This window comes from Tenrec ecaudatus, chromosome X (assembly GCF_050624435.1).
Source record: "Tenrec ecaudatus isolate mTenEca1 chromosome X, mTenEca1.hap1, whole genome shotgun sequence".
NCBI lineage: Eukaryota > Metazoa > Chordata > Mammalia > Afrosoricida > Tenrecidae > Tenrec > Tenrec ecaudatus.
In genome coordinates, this window is record NC_134548.1 from 85,712,834 (window position 1) to 85,728,960 (window position 16,127).

Below are 16,127 nucleotides of genomic sequence, written 5' to 3' on the forward strand. Positions count from 1 at the left end.
GTGAGTCAGCCAGTATGTTCTGCAGGGTCGGGTGACTTGCAGTATATTTTTTGAGTTCTTCCTTGTCCTGGAAGACCCTTATCTTACCCTCTATCTTAATGGATAACTTGGCAGGGTATAGGATTCTGGGGGAGGCATTTTCATCTTTCAGTTTTTGGAAGATGCTGCTCCATTCTCTCCTCCTCTTCATGGTTTCAGCTGATAAGTCTGAGCATACCCTTACCTGCACTCCTTTGTATGTGACTGTCTTCCTTTCTCTTGATGCTCGTAGAATTTTCTCTTTTTCCTCTAAGTTGGATAATTTTACAATTATATGCCTTGGCGTGTTCTTCTTGGTGTTTAGCTTAGCCGGCGTCCTCTCTGCTTCCTGTATGAGAGTCGGATTCTCCTTTGTTAGGTTGGGGAAATTTTCTTCCAGGAATTCCTTTGCTATCTTGGCGGTCGATTTGTGTGTTATGTTGTGTTCCGGTAGACCGATTATTCGAATATTATTTCTCTTCATAGCATCTGTCATTGATCTCAGGCTGTCTTCTGTTTCTTTAATTTTCCTATCTGATTGTTTTTCTCGCTTGCTTCGTTTGGTTTGAGCGTCCTCGAGTTCACTGATACGGTTCTCAGCCTCCTCAAGCCTAGATATAGCTTCTGTGACCTTTTGTGTGGCCTCTGCTACCTCCTCTGTTAGTTTCTGCAGTTCCTTTTGGTGGATAGTATTCATCCCCTCTATTGTGGACTTCATCCCTTCTATTGTGCATTTCATCCCTTCTATCGTTGCATCCTTATTTTGGTTTGCTTCTCTTAGCTCCTGTATTACTGCAAGCAGAGTTCTGAAGATTTCCTTTTGTGGCTGATCTATATCTGTTTCTTCTATGAGTGACGTTAGGTCTGTTAAAGTGCCTCGTTTTTCTGATTTTTTTGTTGGGAGTGATGTGGTCTGTTGATTTTTCCTTGATCCTTTAATAGGCCCCATGCTTCTGGGAGACAGGAGTAACCTTATTGTGTGGAGGCTCAGGCCACTGTGCCGTCTCCTGGGGTGGCTGGGGCGGGCTGTGGCAGGCTTAGGGCTGGCACTGGGGACCCAACAGGGCCCCAGGTGGTGAGAGCTGGCTGGAGCTCACTGAGGGCTCCTCAGGGACTGCAAAGCCGAGACTGCAGGTGGAGTGTTTGATCTGCCCGGGCTGTGAGCGGGCCCCTTGGATAGCTGTGCCGGCAGCTGCGGGACACTGCGGGGAACAATGGTGTTCGCTCTCCGCCCTTTTGGCGCGAAACCGCAGGGGGTAATGGCGCCGGCAAAGGAGGCTTGGCGCGAAACCGCAGGGGGCAATGGCGCCCTTCCTCTGCTCAGGCTCAGAGTCGCGGCCGCCGGGGTCCCCGCAGCACCCTGGGGAGGGCACCTACTCTTGTGCCTTGCGCAGGGGGGGCCCTTGGTGGGCAGACTCAGAAGCGCAGAGCGCGGCGCTCCGCGGAAGCTCAGGGTCCGGGACAGGCGCGGGTTGGGCTATGGCTCCTTTTGGCGGGAAGTGCTCAGCACAGGGTCCCCACCAGGAGTGGAGCTGGCACTAGGCTGCCAGGGGCTGGCGGGGGCGGGCGGGGGTGGGAGGCCGGCGCACGGAGGGCAGGTGGAGAGGTCCGCGGCAGCGGTGCGGGTGGATGGTCCCCGTGGGGGACAACCCGCGGGTCCGCTCCCCTGAGCTTGGATGAATGGAGGGAGGGACGTGGGCCCGAGGGCAGATCGCTGCCCTGCGGGGATAGGGGAATCGCGGGAGAGGAAAGCTTCTCTCCCAGTGGGGATCCGCGATAGGGAGTGGGGAGTGGGCCGCTGGAGTAGGCAGGGCAGGCAATCTGCTCTGGGCTGGCGTCCTGTTTGGGGATGGAGCCTAAGCCGGTCGCCAGTGAGCTCACGGCAGCTTAGTGGCCAGAGACGTCCCACGAGTCCGGTCCTCTTTCACCTAGACCCCTGCTCCGGACAAATACGTGGGGTAGGACTGGGGTGCTGTCCCAGGGGGGATATTTCACTCACCAGACTCTTACTATTCAGCTACCTGGTCGCCAATCCCGCTTTGTTTGGAGGAGCTCTCAGAGTATGCGGGTGTCCCTGTCGGCCATCTTCCCCCTCCTCTCGACCTCAAGTCTATTTTTAAGGACTGTTACTGCTCAGCCAACTTTTCTTCAATCCTGTTTTCATATAGTTAGTTCTTTGTACCTGTGTACAGAATTTTGTATTTATCTTGATTATATTCTTTCAAGTTTTTACTCAGTGTTTCTGCTTGTTAAGGTCTTTTAGATCCTCAGTCTCTTATAAACATGCATTATTTTTCCCAGCTCCATGTTATACATTACTTCCTTTATTCACATATTGATTTTAATTTCAGATATATCAATATTTCCTTAACTTTCCCCAATACTACTTTTTTTCATTAGGTGCTGGCTAATTGGCCCAACTCCATGTACAAAAGAACAAAATACTGTCTTGTCTTGCACCATCCTCAAATTTTTTGTGTTTGGGACCATTGTTGCAGTCGCTGTATCAATCTGTCTTGTTGCAGGTCTTCTTCCATGCCTGCTCCCCCATCCCCCCCCCATCTATTTTACCAATCATGATGCCCTTTATCAGGGACCGGTCTTTCCTGATAACATGTCCAAAGAACGTGAGGTGAAATCGCACCATCCATGCTTCTAAGGAGCATTTTGGCTAAACTGCTTTCAAGATAGATTTGTTTGTTCTTTGGCAGTTCATGGTACTTTGAATACACAATGCAATGTGTTATTTGATCTTCTGACTGCTGTTTCCAGAACATTGCTTGTGGGATGTTACCTGTTGGTCTAGTTGTGAAGATTTATATTTTCTTCATACTGAGTTGTAATCTATATTAAAGACTACAATATTTGATCTTTATCATCAAAATTCTTAAGTACTCTTCACTCTCAGCAAGCAAAATTGTGTCATTTGCATAAGGCAGGTTGCTAACAAGCCTTCTTCCATTCTTCTTTTATATTTCATGGAGTACAGTTTCTTTGGCTATTTGCTCAGCATTCAGATTGAGTAAGTATGGTGAGAAGATACAACCCTGACACATACCTTTTCTGATCTTAAACCAGGAAGAATTCTCTTGCTCTGTGCACATAATTGCCTTGATCCATATACAGGTTCCACATGAGTACAGTGAAGTGTTATGGAATTCCTATTCGCTTCAAGGTTATTCATAGTTTGTTATGATCTTCACAGTCAAATGTCTTGGAATAGTCAATAAAACACAAATAAACATCTTTCTGGTACTCTCTGCTTTGAGCCAAGATGCCTCTTATATTACCAATGATATTCATTGTTCCATATCCTCTTCTGAATCCAGCCTGAATTTCTGTCCATGTACTGCTGCAACCATTGTTAAATGATAATCAGCAAAATTTTACTTTTATGTGATAGTAATGATTTTTTTCAATAATTGTTGCATTTTTGAGTCATCTTTCTTTTTTTTTGAGTCATCTTTCTTTAGAATGGGGCAGTTGGAGAGGGAGCTGTCTTGCAAATTTCTTGGCACCGATGAGGGAGTGTTTCCCGCGCTTCGTCAGCCGTTTGAAACATTTCGATCGGCGTCCCATGAACTCCCGAATTCTTGTTTGTTGGTAATGCTTGCAGTGCAGCTTGCACTTATTAACTCAGCCTATTGGTTCTGATCATATTCTACCCCTTAGAATGTTTGAAAATCAACCAGTTCTTTTTGGTACAGTGATTCTGTATTCTTCATATTTTTAAAAAAATCTAAAAATGTGACATTTTATCACATAAAAACGCTTTCCCAAAGGCTGTGCTTCTACTCCATTCGTCAAAGGGGCAGCCATAAGGAGAGCCACGGGGTCTTCAATGCAAGATAGGGGACAACAGCCAAGGCCCTCACCAGAGGATTCTCTTAGGTTGGTTGGATGCCAAGACACCTTGTGGAGCCACAGGGCCAGTGTCATAGCCCAGCTTCTTCATGCCCTTGGTGACCACGTTGAAAAGGAGGGTGATGAACCTTGCGATCGGACTTGCATCACTTTCCAGCCTTCACATGGAGCCACCACCGTAGGGTCTGTGTACTCTGGCCGCAATCCTGTGCATCAGCTTGTAAACTTTAGCACTTTAGATGTAGATTCTGGAACAAGCATAGGGATGGCCCTTTTTTTGTCAGCCAGGGGAGAAGGGCATGTGCACTACCCCATAGCTTCAGACCATATCACCCCCTAATGCATCTGGTCCATACACGCTGAGCACGATCTTTGGCCTAGCTGGGAGTTATCCAACACTTTATCTTAGGGCTGGCCTCATCCAGTATGAGCTGTCAAAAGATCAACTGCACAGCACCTAAAGATGAAAACCAAAGGGGTTGGTGCTTTTAATGGCGACACCAATGGGCTCTTGGATGTGATCTGAGAGATACCCTCCTCCAAACCCACTGTAAGAGTCCAGTCCTGACCACAGACAAAGCAGTATTTGCAGTAGAAGTCATCATATTCTGGAAACTGGGCTCTCTCTACCTGAGTATGAAGACAGTGGAACCCACTGATGCCATGGCAGCTCTGGGGGAATGCACTGACTTTAGTGGCAAGCTCTGTTGCTAAGAGACACTAGGATTTCCTCAGAGATTGACAGCCTGGCAAAAGGCAGTTTCTTCGCTAGTGCCTTTTCATTTTCTTTTAGTGTTTCCTGCATCATTCAATATGTTACCCATAAGAACTTTTAATAGGTAAAGCCCAGTTGACTTAGTGGGGTTTCCACATCAAGTCCTTCTGATGTGACCTGTGAGGAATGTTGGGTACCTGGGGAAAGAAAACAGAATATAAAGTCCCCATAGTCTATATAGCACACAACCAGGGTCACCAAGGGCTGGATAGAAACTACTTCAAACGTGTCCAGTTAGCAGCATCATATCCGGCATATTCGCAACTTGGGTTATGTAGTTTTTTTCCCCAATGGGAACATAGGAAAGCAAAAGTATGTTCATGTTCTGTCTCTTATTTATTTGGAGTATTTTCCTAACAAAGTTATTGGTGGGCCATATGGTATGTCTATTCCAAGTTGTTTTAGGTATCGACATATAGCTTTCCAAAATCTCACTGCCATCAAGTCAATGCAGACTCATAGCGACCAGGTAGAACATAGTAGAACTGACTCAGAGTTTCTGAGACAGCAACTGCTTATGGGAGTGGAAAGCCCCATCTTTCTCCTATGGAACGGCTGGTGGCTTTGAAATGCCGCCCTTTCAGATCACAGCCAAATGCATGGTATATATTTGCAAGCCCACCAGCGGTGTATAAGGGTTCCAATCCCTCCACACCCTCTCCAGCATTTGTTCTCTGTTTTTTTTTAGGGGGGGCTATCAGTTAAAGAATGTAACCTTGACACCCACCTTCCTTAAACCATTCAAGGAAACACTTGCTTCATTCTATTGTTCTTTTTTAAAAATTGATGTTACCCAGGTACAGGTTCAGAATAAGCCAAATTAAGTGTTCAGAAATTAGCATTTTACCTCTGTTATCCATAGTTTGTTATGATCCATACAGTTAAATATCTTCACACAGTCAATAAAGCACAAGCAAAAATTAAAAAGAGTTTTTAAAATTGCCACTTAAGACTTGAATTTTTCTTTCAGTTCTTTCAGCTTAAGATGTGCTGAGTGAATCCTTACTTTTTGGTTTTCTAACCCCAGGTCTTTGAGACATTTCCTTATAATATTTTACATAGTATTGCATTAATATTTTCTTTTCTGCTCTTTTACTTCATCCTTTCTTCTATTTGCCTTATAAGTCTAATCTACTATTAATTGCATTTCAGAGTCTCTTGTGACAATCACTTTGACCTTTTCTTTATTTTTAATGACCTTTTGCTTTCTTCATGTATGATATTATTGATATCATTCCACAGATCATCATTAGTGTTATATGCAAGCAAATTTGTTCTTGAGATGTTCATGAAAATCAGGTGGTATGTGCGTAAGGTAACATTATCACTTTTTTGGATTTGTTTTAATTTTCTTTAGTTTTAACTTTAACTTATATATGAGCAACTGATGGTTTGTACCACAGTCAATATTAGCAGCTGATATCGAGCTTCCCACAGATGTAGTCAATTTTATTTCTGTGTATTACATATATATTAATCCACATGTGTAATTACTGTTTATGCTGTTGGAAAAAGTTCATTTGCAATGAAGAAGTCACTGGTCTTGCCAAATTCTAACATTGGCTCTCGAGGTTTGTTTCTATCACCAAAGCCATATTTTCCAACTACTCTTCCTTCTTCTTTGTTTCCAACTTTTACATGCCAATAACTAATAATTATCCATGTATCTTGATTACATGTTCAATCAACTTCAGATGGAAAAATTAATGAAATTATCTGCTTCTTCATCACTAGATTTATTAGTTAGTGCATAGATTTGAATAAAACTAGGTTTAATGTATTTCCTTATAAGTGGATGGATATTATTCTATCAAAGATGGAATTGTATTTCAAGAGAGGTCTTGAAATGTCCTTTTTGGCCATACTTCATCCAGTACAGATTAGTTTGTCCTTTCAGTAATCCATAAGACTTACAATATTCTCCTCCAGCACCACAACTCAAATACATTGATTCTTCTTCAGTTTTCCTTATTCAATGCTCAACTTTAACATGCATATAAGATGATTGAAAATATCATGGCTTGGGTCAGACCAACCTTAGTCCTCAAACAAATCTTGCTTTTCAATACTTTAAAGCGGCCTTACATAGTATATATACACAATGCAATGCATTTTTTGATATCTTTACAGCTTTTTCATGATCATTGATTGTGGATCCAAGCAAGAAAAATCCTGGACAATTTCAACCTTTTCTCCATTTGTCATGATGTACCTATTGGTCCAGTTGTGAGGATTTTAATGTTTATCACATTGAGTTGTAATCCACACTGAAGGCTAAAATCTTTGATCTTCATCATTAAGTGCTTCAAGTGCTCCTCATGTTCTCCTGCTATTCATGAGGTTTTCAGTATCTGACAATGTTTTGCTTCTATTCATAAGGTTTTATGTGGCTAATTTCACAAAAATAGACAGCCTCTTCTGTCTTTGCAGTTTGTCCTTGGTCTGCAAGTTCTGCCGAAACCTGTTCACCTTGGGTTACATTTGGAAGATCAGTGACATTGCTTCCACTACCTCTGCAACACTCAAACCACCGCAGTATGACAAATTGAAAGACAAATCATGCTTAAATACCATTCCAGGTTTTAAATTCATAATATGATTTTTATCACTCATTTTAATACTTGTCACCAAGGGTATGGGAAAATATTGATTTTTATATTACCAACTACTAGGAGAAAGTTGTTTACTTTTATTTGAAGTATAAAAGTACTTAGCACAAGAGGAAATTTACTTTTATCTGAGTTTGTGTGCTTTATTAAAATTAAATCTCATTTTTTTAATTACTGCATTTTCAATTAGTATATTTGCCATAGTATTCTTGCAAGCAAGCAAGCAAATATGTTACTTCGTCTCATACTTTTACGGGTTTATTAAGTGATTATATGAATAAATGAAGGGTTACTATGATGGTGTTGTATCTTCAGGCGTTGTGGTCTTTCTCCATGTCAATTGAGTTAGCCATGAAATATGTTGAACAGCACAAATCATGAAGGAAAATAATAAAAGATGAAGGTTAAATATCACTATTACTCCTTAAACTCCACTACATGCCTTTCAGCTACCCTTGGGCAGACACTACACAGAAAGCAAGTTCCCATCACACAATGGTTCAGAGCTTATGGGCCCTCTGGAGAGTATAAAATACAAATTCCTCACATATGGGGTACAAATCAGGCCTCAAAATGGGGATAGAAGTTTATTTAGCTGCAATTCATCATATGAATTAATTAGTTATCTGAATTAAAAAGATGTTGCATTTGATCAGCCTTGGATTCAAATAATAAAAGTAGATGTTAATAATTACTGGCTATAAATGGCTCTGATCAAGCAATTCTATATTGAGGAATATACTTAGGCTAAGATTAATAAGTAAGGTATCTTTTGACACCTGGCTTCAATTTGTATTTGTTACACCCGCTTCTTTTGTGCATCAATGAAGTATTGCAATAAATAATTGAATCTCAAAAAATAATCCTATTTCTAGATGATGTTTTTATATTTCTATGACAATAAAACTAAAATAAATTTTGTTTTGAGGAAATCAGCCACTTGTTACAACCTAAATTCAGTTTGAGTGTAATAAAACCCCAAACACTCCCTAAGAAGACTCTTTTGGGTGCAGCATCACAGGCAATTATGCCCTGATCTACCATTACATGGGGGTTAGTTTAAAACCAGGACATAGTTGAAAGTTGTGGCAAATTATGACAAAGCAGTAGAAACAAGGAACACCCCAGGAATTGACATGTTATCAATGAAAATTTTACAACAAACTTATGTGATATTGGAAGCACTCACTCATCTATGCCAATAAACTTAGAACAGAGCTTCCTGGCCAAAAAGCTGGATGAGATCCTTATGTCCTGATTCCAAGACCGGTAATCCCAAAGAATGTGGAAATTGTTGACGAATATTATATGCAAGCAAAATTTTGTTGATGATAATTTTAAAATGGATACATGAGTATATTAACAGTGAACTATCCAAAATATGTCAGATTTAGAAGAGGCCAAGAAATGAGGGATATCGCTGCTGAGATCAGATAGATCTTAGCTGAAAGCAGATAACATCAAAAGATGGTTACTTGTATTTTAACGACTATGCAAAGGTATTTGACTGTGTAGATCGCAACAAACAATGAATAATATTAGGAAGAATGTAAATTCCACAACACTTCGTTGTTTCCATGTGGAATTGTACATAGATCAAGAAGACATAATTTGAACAGAACAAGGAGCATTGCATGGCTTAAAATCAGAAAGGTGTACATCAGAATTGTATCATTTTGCCATACTTATCCAATTTGTTTGTGCGTAAATAATCTAAGATGATAGGCTTATGAAGAATGTGCCACCAGGACTGGAAGAATGCTCACCAACACCTTGCAATGTGCACAGGACCAACTTTACTTGCTGAAAGTCAAGAGGACATGAAGCACTTGCTGATAAAGATCAAATCCTACAGTCTAAGACTATAGCCTGTAGTATGGATTAACACTCTATGTAAAGAAAAGAAAAATCATCATAACAGAACCAAAGACAACCTCATGATAGAGAAAATGTTGACTCTGTCAAACATTTCATTTTACTTGAATCCACAATGAATGCTCATAGAACTAGCAGCCAAAGTGTTAATGAGGAAAGGTGTCACTTTGAGGACTAGAGTGTGCCTGACCCAAGCCAAGGTATTTTCAATTGCCTCATATGCATGTGAAATTTGGACAATGAATAAGGAAAACCAGAGTAGAATCAATGCATTTGAATGATGGTTTTGGCCAAAAAAAGATGAAATTAAAATTAACAGTCCAAAGAACAAACAGATCTATTCTGGAGGAAATATAGCCAGCATGTTGTTTAGTTGTGAGATGGTGAGACTTCATCTCACATATTTTGAACATTTTATGAGGAGAGACTATTCCATGGAAATATATATCATCCTTGGGAAAGTAGAGGGTCAACAACAACAAAAAGGAAGACTCTCCATGTGATGGACTGACACAGTGGCTGCAACAATGGGCTCACAAGTACAAACACTTGTGGAGATGGTGGATTACCTGAGCAGTTCTTTTGTTCAGCGCTCATAGGTGTGCTATGAGTTGGAGCTAACTCAACAGCAACTAGTAACAACAAAGGAACAATGAGGGGGAGTATTTCAAAACTTACTTCAGACAGCATCAAAAGAAATAATGTGTGAATGGAATTCCAGAAAAGGAGGAGACAAAACAAACAAGAAAAACACACACATACACACACAGAGATCAAATTGTGTGACGAGGTGTTGGAAGAAATTTTCCAATAGCATGAAAGACAAGAAGGTACACATTAATGAAGCAGAATGAGCCACAAACAGGCTAATCTCATGTGTAAGACTGGGTTCTCTAGAGAAACAAAGCCAATAATGCTTACATATGTATATAAAGAACGAAATTTATATCAATAAAATGGTTCGTATATTTACAGAAGCAGGAAAATCCAGTCCTGTTTAAGTCTGTAGGCCAGATGTTAAGCTGCTGACTTTTTGTGACCTAATTAGCTGACAGGGCTGATGATCTAGGAAGCAGGAAGATGAAATTGGAAGGAGAAAGGCCACAGGCTGGTGGAGGCAATGATGGAGGAATTCAAGATCGGCAGGTCAGGCTTGCGGTTGCTGAGCCAAATGCATCCAAGGTCAGCAAGCAATATGGTAGTCTGTTGGTCGGGTTCAAATGACTGGACCAATGAGAAAGATTCAGGATCCAGATCAGCTAAAACAAACAAGCCTTTTCACAGTCTGCTTAAAGAGGAGTAAGCCATATCCCTGAGGAAAAACTTCCTTTCAATTACATCAATACTATGATCTTAGCAAGGAGGCTAGACAGCTCCTTAATCCTCTTACAAGAGTATATCTCATCATGATGTTGAATACACTGTTAGATCACATCATGGGAGTTAACAGACCTTAATCACTGAAGCACTAAGAATCCTGGCCCAGCCAACTGAATATAAAATCTATTTTTCACAAACCCATAAAGAAATCACTAATATGTGTTATAAAGACAAAGACAATGAAAGAATCCTGAAAGTTGTTCATGATAAACAAGTTACCTAGAAAGGAGAACCAGTAAGATTAAACTCTGATTTCTTGTCAGATTCCATGCAGGCCAGAAGACAACGGAATGACTTAATTTTAATCTTTTGTTAAATACAAATCAAAAATTACATACTCAACAAAATTGTTCCTCTAAAGATAGTATGATTAGGATATTTAAAGATAAAGAAAATTGTAAAGGCCACACTAGCTTTACAAGAAATACTAAAGGTAATTCTACAGGCAGAGACAAAAACCTGAGATTAACAAACATGGCAACACAATCATAAAGTCAAGTAAAGATATAAAAATATCCAAAAATAAAACAAATATTCAAGACTGAAGTGGGGAAATGTGGATATAAATTTGTAAATTTAGAAAACATAAACAGAGAGTAAGCAGTATAGTAAACAAACTGCCAAATGGAGATGTTGTTTTTTTTCAATATAGGAGACTATTTGAAAATTGGGAATAAGTTAATAAATTACAGAGTGCACTAGGTGGGTCCTCTAGAAAAGTCAAGCCTTTGATGCTTACACATGTGTGCACAGAAAAATTATATTGGGAAAATGGCTTGCACAGTTGTACAAGTGGATAATCCAGTGTGGTTTCAAGTCCATAGGTCAGATATTAAGCTGGGAAGTCTTGGCTTGTGTAGCTCCCAGGACTGGTGAATCAAGGATCCAAAGGAACATCAAGTGGGGTTCACACATGATACACAAGGATAGTTCAACATTAGTAAACCAGTTGATGTAATCCACCATATATTGAAGACAGTATATAAGAACTACATGATCATATCAATACATGTAGTCAAGTCATATGACAATATCAAACATCCATTTCTGATAAAGCACTAGACAAAATAGGAATATTAGGAACATTTCTAAACACAAAAAGGCCATAGAGGAAAAACCAACAGTCAACATCATACTCAACAGGGAAAAACTGAAAATATTTTCCCTAACAAGAGCCAGACAAGGATGCCCCTTATCACCAGTCTTATTCAACATCATGCTGGAAGTCTTAACCAGAACCATTAAACAACAAAATGAAATCAAGGAAACACAATTGGGCAAATAAGTGAAACTCTGACTATTTACAGATAGTATGATTTCATATGCAGAAACCCCCCCAAGGATTCTTAAGTTTGAAAGCTCTACTACTGTGAGAATAATCACATGAATAATGACCCAAGGTATAGGATTTGGAAGCCATTGGACATTCCTTCAAACATCTTGCTTTGAGGGTGCCCAATATTTGGTAATTTAAGGCTACCATATATTTACTATTTTTGTAGTCTGCTTTCTTCATTATGATATGTCTTAGTCCAGCAGGCATAGTTCTGCCTTAGTGGATAAATGTTATTGGAAGTTTTACCCAAGCTTCAACCCTCATTTTTTTACATAAATATTATTCAGTTACTTGAGCTTTTAATCTGTATATTAGTCTGAAAGGCTGTCCACTTCATGTTTATTTTATTTTCTAAACAGTATTTTATGTTATACACATTGGCTAAATTAATGATTCTATCAAAATAGAATTACCCTAAGCCTCATGTGGATGATTTATAATATTCCCTCCAAAAATGATATCTCTAAAATGGGCCGGAGACATATATAAACTGTAGATTTATGAATGGATTTTGAACTTGCATTTAATCATAAACTGTAAATGTAAAAAAAATTAGTTATTGTGATGTGGCCCTACTTGATAATTGCCCTGATGATGAATTCACTAAATTATGGAGTTAAAGACTTGTTTTAAAACAAGCAGTCTATCTTCTAACCGAGGTGTCATCTAAATCTCAAAATAAGGATTGTAAGTAATAAATAAGTCCTTGATCCAAGGACTGAAAATAATAAAATCCAAAACTGAAAGGGGAAACTGTAATAAAGCTTCTGAGCACTCAGTTTACAGAAGTCTGTAGATGACAACAAAATCCCTAAATCCATTTGCAGCATCCCCACATGGATTAAGCTGCTAGTAAGTTGTCTCTCACCAGGGATGTGAATAGCTTTCCTATCACAGAGTGCATTGGAAAAATGGATTATTGCAGATGTAATTAAGATGAAATTTAACAAATATCATTTGTTCTCCAATTTGATCCATTTTACATTTGTTTTAGATTTTTATTATTTTATGCTTTCTGTTGGATTGAGGTTTTTCTGTGTTTCCATTTCTTGTTCGGGTTTTTAAATGATTTCCTTCATATGAAATCTACGATGGGTACATCTGTAGAGAGAGTAAGTAGATTAATAGTTTTTAGGGCTATGGCAGGGTAAACTGGGAGCTAATAATAATGAGTACAAGAATTAAAAATGGTCTAAAATTATAGTGATTATATCAAAATTTTTAAATATGTTTAAACCACTGATTGAATTATATTGTATATGAATTATATGTCAATAAATGGCTAAAATATAACTACAGAAAAAGATAAAATCAAGATGATGTTGTTATTGTTACTTACTGCTCATATGTTACTTTAGGTTGAAGGGGAAGAAAACGAAAACAATTCTACAAGAGCCATAATATCACCTTGAGTATAAAAAAAACCCAAACTCACTGTGATCAAATAGATTCCAATTCATAGTGAACCTATAGGACACAATAGAAATGGCCCTGTGAGTTTTTCATGATTGTAACTCTTTATTGGAGTAGAAAAACTTGTCTTTTTCCTGAGAAGTGACTTATGGTTTTGAACTGCTGACTTAGTGTCTAGCATCACCACCAGGGTTCTTAGACTTGAGCATATCCCACCTGAATTTCAAGAACGTTTCAAGACAGAGTTGATGCATTGAACACAAATGACAGAAGATGGATGAGCAAAAGATCACTTCACAGACAAGAAAGAAAGAAAAGATCAAAGTAGATGTCACTAGTGACTCTAAAACTTGATCTTAAGTAGATAACACAAATGGAAAAAAATATCAAATAAAAGCTAAACAGGAAATTTCAAGACAGCATAAGAAGATATATTACATATTACAATTACATTCATATTACAATGAAATTTGCAAAGACCTACAGTTGGAAAACCAAAAAGGAAAAATACACTCAGAACATCTTAAATTGAAAGAACTCAAGGAAATATCCAAACCTCAAGTTTCACTATTGAAAGTCTCTATAAGAAAATTATTGACAATGCGGGAAACATCAAAAGAAGATAGAATATAGAGTCACTGTTCCAAAGAGAACTAGTCAACAAAAAACCATTTCATAAAGTACCATGTGAGCAAGAACCAATGGTACTAAAGGAAGAAGTCCAATGTTTCAACAAACCGATGAAGCACTGGAAGAACTTACTCATCTATGCCAAGGAAGTTGGAAGACAGCTACTTGGCCAAATGACTTGAAGAGATTCATATTTGTACCCATTCCAAAGAATGGTGACTCAACAGGAAGATCAAATTATAGAACAATATAATCGATACCATATACAAATAAAATTTTGCTGAAGATTATTGAACGTGTTTGCAGCAGTACATGGAGAGGATGCTGCTAGAGGTTTAGGCCATATTCAGATGAGAATGTGAAACAAGGGAAATTATTGATGTCTTATGGATCTTGGCTAAAAGCAGAGAATACCAGAAAGATGTTGTGATAGTTACATAATTTTATAGCAACTTGAAGCTATATGAAAATGTTGGGGTAGAATTTAGACTATCAACAGGTCACAACCTGATTGCCTCATTTAGAGGTGGGACTAAGATCTCTCTTCCCTTCCCTTCCCTTCCCTTCCCTTCCCTTCCCTACCCTACCCCTCCCTTCCCTTCCCTTCCCTTCCCTTCCCTTCCCTACCCTACCCCTCCCTTCCCTTCCCTTCCCCTCCCTTCCCTTCCCTACCCTACCCCTCCCTTCCCTTCCCTTCACTACCCTACCCCTCCCTTCCCTTCCCTTCCCTTCCCTTCTCCTCTCCTCTCCTCTCCTCTTTCCTTCCCTTCCCTTCTCCTTTCCTCTCCTCTTTTCTTTTTCTTCTCTTCTCTTCTCTTCTCTTCTCTTCTCTCTCTCTCTCTCTCTCTCTCTCTCTCTCTCTCTCTCTCTCTCTCTCTCTCTCTCTCTCTCCCTCTTTCTTTGCCTCTACATTTCTGGTTCTTGCTGACCACCTTGAGAGCTGTTGGGCCCCTATCATATTTTTCACTGACTTCAGATCCACACGAATATGTACATAACAGCCTGTGACATTCCTGCATTCTGCATCATTGCATGAATCTGCATAAGTCTGAAGAGGGTCTTATGGATTAGTATTGAACTTATGGATTTGAGTTGGACTGGGTGCAATTATGAATATACATAGGGTTATTATAATTTGGACTGATTCAACATCTAACAAGTGTGTTTATGACAGATCTTGGTTTATAACTTTTTGTTAGTGATTCTTTGCCTGGTTTTGATAAGGATTCTACTCACTTCATATATACAAATATGCTTGATACAATGGATGTATGGAATGTTATAGGAGCTGTAAGATCCCCCATCAAATTTTTTTTACAAAGGGGGAAAATGATAATTTGTTTGCACAACTGCTTCTTCATCCATGTACAAATTCAACATGAGCACAATCAAGTGTTCTGGAATTTCCATTCTTCTCCAGGTTATCCATTGTTTTTTTATTATCTACACAGACAAATGCCTCAGTGTAGTCAATAAAAATGAAGTAAACATGATCGCTGAAGACAAAGCAGGTGCATAAGCAAATGCGGTAAAGAAAGCTGATGGTTCCCAGCTGTCAAAAGATATAGAATCTGGGGTCCTATAGGCTGGACGATAAACAAGTAGCAATCTAACTGAGAACAAAGCCCACATGGAAGACGCACACCAGCCTGTGAAATCACAGGTGCCGAAGGGATCAGATATCAGACATCAGAGACAAAAAAAAAAAATCAAAGCATTGTGAATGAGGGGGAGTGCAGAGTAGGGACCCAGGGCCCATCAGTGGGAAATTGGACAGTCCCTTGCAGAAGGGCTGCCCGGAGGAGATGAACCATTTTCCTCTAGTTCTTCAATGCTTCCTCCCCCCACCCCAACTCCCCACTATAATGATACCAATTCTACCTCACAAATCCGGCTAGCCAGGGGATATACACTGGTAAAGATGGGAACTGGAAACACAGGGAATCCAGGAGAGATGAACCCTTCAGAACCAGTGGTGAGAGTGGCAATATTGAAAGGGTGGAGGGAAGGTGAGGAAGAAAAGGGGGACAGATTACAAGGATCTACATATAACCTCCTCCCTGGAAATTGGACAGTGAACTGGGTGAAGGGAGATGTTGGATGGTATAAGATATGACAAAAAATAATAATTTATAAATTATCAAGGGTTCATCGGGGAGTGGGGAGCGGGGAGGGAGGGGAAAAATGAGGAGCTGATACCAAGGGCCCAAGTAGAAAGCAAATGTTT

The 16,127-nt window shown here is 39.5% G+C and overlaps 1 pseudogene; it reads right to left on the minus strand.

Moving 5' to 3' along the window:
• Positions 1-3,889: 3,889 nt before the first annotated feature.
• On the minus strand, positions 3,890-4,913 carry LOC142433475 (B9 domain-containing protein 1-like; annotated as a pseudogene).
• Between the last annotated feature and the right edge of the window lie 11,214 nt (positions 4,914-16,127).